Source organism: Mytilus galloprovincialis, chromosome 4 (genome assembly GCF_965363235.1).
Source record: "Mytilus galloprovincialis chromosome 4, xbMytGall1.hap1.1, whole genome shotgun sequence".
Classification (NCBI taxonomy): Eukaryota; Metazoa; Mollusca; class Bivalvia; order Mytilida; family Mytilidae; genus Mytilus; species Mytilus galloprovincialis.
In genome coordinates this window covers 101,764,960-101,771,011 of record NC_134841.1, presented here as the reverse complement: position 1 = coordinate 101,771,011, position 6,052 = coordinate 101,764,960, and the positions used below count along the sequence as shown (strand labels likewise).

Sequence of the window (6,052 nt, the reverse complement as noted above, 5' to 3'; positions counted from 1 at the left end):
TCAAGTATTTAATACTATGCAAAAATTTAGTTAAAGTTTGAAGTAATTTGTGTTAACGAAATCCCCGACTTGATAATTTACCAGTGATATATAGATTAGTTTTTGAACATCACAACAAATGTGTAAATACATTCTATATAGTTGGAAATTTACAATATTAAAAGGCAGATGCCGTAAAATATAAAGAGATTCCTTGACAGTCTATTTCAATCTTATGAAGTAAAAAATCTTCTACAATTATGTTATGCACTTTCCAAATATAACGTTTTGAAATGAAAGTCATTTATACATATTGCGGTAATAGTAAATACGATGAGCTTCAAGTTAGACAATTTTATGACAGTGTTTTCTTGCATTATTGATTTAAGTCATTTATAAAACATACAACAAGCTCACTACGTTTCATAATCAACTTATACATTGCATAACTTGTTATTGAATAAAAGTAAGAAGTACCATTAAAATGGTGCTAGAAAGGTATTTAATTTCATTTATATCTAAACAATACTATAATTGTTAATAGTGTACTCTGGACCATGTAATATTATGTTGTTAAATAAAAATATTGTTGTAAGTGTTTTATATACATGTATGAATAAAATATCAAGTATAAAAGGATATTTATTTGAATCGCAAATGAAAATATTTAAACTTACTTTTATTATCATTGAAACATTAAATTAATGTACCTACGTTTTCAATTCACATAAGTAATTGTCCATTTATTGCGATAAATACTTTACTTATCTCACATATTTACAAGTTGATATTTCTTTACTATCTAACATGATATGTTCTTTTTAAACTTTCAATTGAAATTAAAGCCTAAAATAGAAGGACCATAGTTTGATCGATAATTGTAAACCACAAAGTTATCCACATATGATTGCAGAGTGTATATGACGCACTTGTCGTGTTGGTAATACTTGCGACTGCCAAACTCTATGATTTGATTCTTTCAAATTATTTGGAAACGATCCTCGTAGAAGTAAGTTTGCCATATTTTATTTCATTACTCTCAGTTTTTCAAATTTTACTTTTATTCTAGTTTTTTTGTGATGACAGTTATTGATATTCATACTAATACGAAAATAAAATTTGTGTATCATTTCAAAGAAGCTTAATGGCAAAAATAATATTTAAAAAAGTACAATATGCAATAATGTAGCTAGAAAAAAAAACCACCGCCAAAGTCATATTTAAACAGATTATACTTCTTAGCAATAAGGTGTCATAGCACAACACCTAGATATTAGGCTGTAAATAATATATGTAGCTTTGGAGAAACCAAGTTTTTAATGTTATTGTTTATTACACAGCTACTTTTGCATAGGTACTATGTCTGTACTAAAAATTTGTAGTACTGGAATTCTACTTTTAATATTCAGTACTATTTTGTTACTCTAAAATTATTGTAATATTTAGGTACCTGTATTTTACAGTACTTTATTTGTACTTGAAATAGGTACTACAGATTTTTTGGTTACTACCGTTACATTTTCAGCATTTTCAAAGTTTTTCTATTTCAAATCTCTTAAAGTTATGATTTTCAAACGATATTGTATTATTTCTGTATCAAAATATTTTGTACAAATCAAGTACTGTAAAATACAAGTACCTAAATATTACAATAGTTTTAAAGTAAAGAAATAGTACTAAATATTAAAAGTAAATTTCCAGTACTGCATTTTTTTAGTACAGAAATAGTACCTATGCAAAAGTAGCTGTGTATGGTTTAAATGGTTGCAGTCTCTTTGACGTATGTCAGGTGTCTTCCGCGTTTTGTGTTGATATTTTTCTGAACATGTACACGTGTTACCCTAACATTAAACAACCAATCCTTTAATTTCACAAGAAGATGAGGGGCGGCGGGACTACCATTGAATATAGTGCAGATGTTTTTTTTTGTATATATAAGGATAATTTAATCGTTTAACCTTGGTGCTATATTACAAAAGCCTTTGTTATATCAAATTGTAAAAAGTAAATTAGTTTGTCCCTTAAAGGCTTCTGTACTATATAGATAGTAAACATGTGACGTTGTCAATTCAAAGTTTTAGTGTCTGAAACAGTAACATTTTGAATTGACGAAAAGAAAATTTGACATAGAATGAAATTCAAAACAGTGTAGCTGTGGCCATTGATTGACACATTAAAATCATCCATCAGGGCCGTAACTAGGGTTTGAATTCAGGGGAGGCAGGGGTTTGGGGCCGCTGATTGAGCCCCCTTTGATAGGCGCAGCCCCCCGCCGATTTTTTCTCTCAGTCATTGGCTAAAAATTACCCGTTTCCCTTCGATTTCCTTACTTTAAGAAACATCACTATTACTTGAACCTGGAAGCAATTTTTATGCAAAAACAAGCTGAGATTGCTGTTCGGGGTGAGCCAAGGCTAGCTCCGTCTTGAAGGCTGTACTTATAATTGTTAACATTAAATACATTAATTAATTGTGACCGTGGATTTTTTTTCTCAATGCAATGGCTAAAATTACCCGTTTTCCTTCGATTTCCTTACTTTAAGAAAGATCAGTTTTGCTGGATCCTTGGAGCAATTTTCATGCAAACAATTATCATCTGTATTTTTTTGTATTTAAAGATATTTTTTTTTTTTAGAAACTGTAAGTTCAAAAAACATATAAAGCAAGACTATAAAACGCAAGATATTTTTTTTTTTATCGAGGATCTTTAATTTCAATATTGTTGAAAGCCGAAAAGACATGTATATAACTACAACCAGGGACTTTCTATACTAGTCTAGTATATACTTAGTATAGAAAGTCCCTGCTACAACGAATGGGAGTGTTTACCTACTAAGGCATTGACCATAATGTTCTCGTACTATCGGGAAACTTAAAAAAACGATCCAACAGCGGATTTAGCCGGTAACGAATTTCCGATATCTTAAAAGATTCACAATACAAAAGGAACTTAATTCCTCTGCTTAAATAATTGAGCTTCCAAATAAATGTGAATAGTTAAGTTTTAATTCAAAATTATCGAAAGCAAAGTTTCATATGTGTTCTCATACGAATACTGACCCCCTCAATACTGAATAACAGATGGACGGCCACACTATAAAAAAGAAATAAAACAAATACTGAAACGGCCTACTTTCGATCAAAAATCCGAAAAATGACAGACATATCACGTATCACTGTTAACTTGTGTTGTTTTTGATATAAATTCAAGTTCTTCGTGTACATATTGTCAATATTTTATTTTCTTACTTCAAAAACAAAAATTTGGTGTAGAAAATTCAGGGGAGGCAGTTGCCTGCCTCCCCTGCCTCATAGGTAGTTACGGCCCTGTCCATTGACTGGGATAATTTACGTGAACGTTTGTCTGTAACGACCACTGTTCACGACGTACCTACAATAGACATTTAAACTGTGGGGTCACCAAAGGTTTCTTAGCGCCTTTAATTATAAAATAATTCGAAAAATTAATCAGGAATAACCTTTGTGTTTTGATTTATATAATTGATATAAATCAAAAGATCGTGTTATTTCTGATTAATTTTTCGAATTACTTTATTTAGGTGTTGAGAACCTTTGGTGACCCCATAGTTTAAGTGTCTTTAAAAAGGACATAGTGAGCATTGATCGTTACATACAAACGTTCACCTAAATTGTCCCAGTCAATGGATGATTTTAATGTGTCAATCAATGGCCACAGCTACACTGTTTTGAATTTCATTCTACAAAATAAAACAAATTGATATAACACAAGGAAATTGAGAAAGTTTTCAATTCAGAGCATGTTCTTCGGAGCTATCGATGGAAATGTATTTTATAGTGAAGGTATTTAAGTATCTATCAATTTTATTTGGTTATGTAATACAATGTACACACTACATTTGTTAATAAAGTTGATTCAAACTACAAGTTTTCCTTAGTGTTCAAACAGTATCGAAGTAACGAGTTGATTTCTCAAAACTTTTTTGTCATTAAGACGAAACACATCAAAGTGCATATCAGGCCTCGTGTAAACATTTCACAGAATAAAACATTAACGTGTAAACAAAATGAAGTATACTTCCCACTGTTTCCGGAGATACTTAGATCAATGAGACATCCATGACTATTATTACATGCCAGAAAGCGATTTAATTTTAAAGTTATGTAAGTTTTGTCACAGGCAAACGTGTGAAAAAAATAAAACAATTGCACTTTCAACAATGGACAGAAAGCGCAAATAAAAAAAAATCTAAAAGAGCTCTGTTGCTCTATTATTCATTTTGACAATATTTTCTGCTCATTTTGATGGCAAATTTATGAATATGTGTTTTATTTAAATAATGTTAAATGTATGATTTAATGGTGTTTAGTAAAGACAAGTTGCATTATATTAAAGTTTTATCTTGCGAGCCTCATTTTGTAATTTGATAATCGTAAATGTTACTAACCGCTATTATAACACGGTTATTGTAACCACATTTACATATTTAATCGCAATTTTTCATAGTAAATCTGAAAAAAAAAGATGCTGTTATTCAAATTCTAATGCTTTTGAAACCGATGAAATGTTAGCATAACAATTTATTTTCAGTTCACTCTTTGTGTTTATTGTAGAACATACAAACTTTATTTATTTAAGAAGAAAAAAATCTGGACAGATTCAATATAGTTAATTTGCGGGTAAAGCATTATATTAATCAACGGATTTTTACTTTCAAATTATTATTTCAGATTTATGAGACACTAAAACTTAATTGATGGAAACACAATGTTTGTTGGTGGGCATGGATTGAACGTATTTGGTGCTTCTAAACAACAAAATGTTCCATCAACAGTAACGACAACTCTGCATCGACACAGAGGAAGTATGACAAAACTCCAGTTTCTGGGGAGCTTAGTAGAGGATGCTCAGAAGAGAAAACAAGCAGAATCTAAAAGACAAGTAAAAGGCATTCTAAAAAATGCCATAAGTATGCCAAATCTTGCCGAGAACAGTAATAACCCAAAGATTGATCATAAACAACTGCGAAATGTTATCAAAAGACAAAAGCTGGGAATTAAAGAATTCGGACCAATAAGGGCTGTAAAAAAGACAGTAAAATTCAATGACCCTGTTGGTCGCCTTGGTCAAATAGAATCAAAATACAAATTGTGTTCAGAGATAAATACAGACGAAAGTTCTATAAGAAAAAACAAAAAAATTCAACAAATTTCACTGCGAAATGCTCAAAACGACGAAAAACAAGACAGTTCTAATTTATTAGTTACTGTTGTGTACGACTTAAAACTGAAGGATGATAAACTAATAACAAACAAAGACAGTGTAAAAACAAACAACGATAATGAAAAATCAGAAAATCATGGCGACAACAACAATTTAGACATGAGTAGTCCGGAAGTGACTCGAAACAAACTTTCAGATGAAGCAAGCACGCGGGATTCATTCGATTATGGACGTGCGCAGAACGGTGATACATTTTTATCACATACTGTTATTGCCCCGTTTCTTCATCCAGGGGAAAAGCTCAATAACACTGGTAACCAATATTTAAAACAAACAACAGCCACAGAGGAATCGCCGAACTTAAAGCAGAGTGGCACCAAACCAAAAGACAGTGTTGTTGTTATGCGATCACGTGCTAAACCGGTGATGTTTACTCGTTGTGTTAACAATTCAATACCTATTGCGGACGATCCGGTTCATAATACAACAAACTTTTGTGATGAAGAAAAAACTTCCCATATTATGCAGTGGCTTAACGACGTTAAAAATGAACAAGAACGAGAGGGGTTTTGTACCCTTCTAATGTCAGACGGAGAAATCAAGTATTAAAGTGAATAAAACTATTTATGTTTTGTTTGTAGGTGTGTGCTTTCCTTATAGTGCCCATGAATTTGACAACTTAATCTAATAGACAACTTTCGAGTTTGTCCTTCACCGGAACAAAAATCGTCAATTATGCGCGCCTTTATGACGTCATTTACCAGATAGAGGTGATCGCCTGTATCCCTGCACGATTACCGTTCATCAAGCGTCTTAGTGATCGTCATTGTGCAGGATGAACTAGGAACAATGATTGTTCCGTAGGTACTT

General features: G+C 31.6%; 1 long non-coding RNA gene across 1 annotated transcript; it reads left to right on the top strand.

Moving 5' to 3' along the window:
- Nucleotides 1–651: 651 nt before the first annotated feature.
- Nucleotides 652–5,818, top strand: LOC143073648 (uncharacterized). Its single transcript, XR_012977560.1, has 2 exons — nt 652–988; nt 4,690–5,818. It is a non-coding gene; the product is annotated as an uncharacterized LOC143073648 (long non-coding RNA).
- The last annotated feature ends 234 nt before the right edge of the window (nt 5,819–6,052 follow it).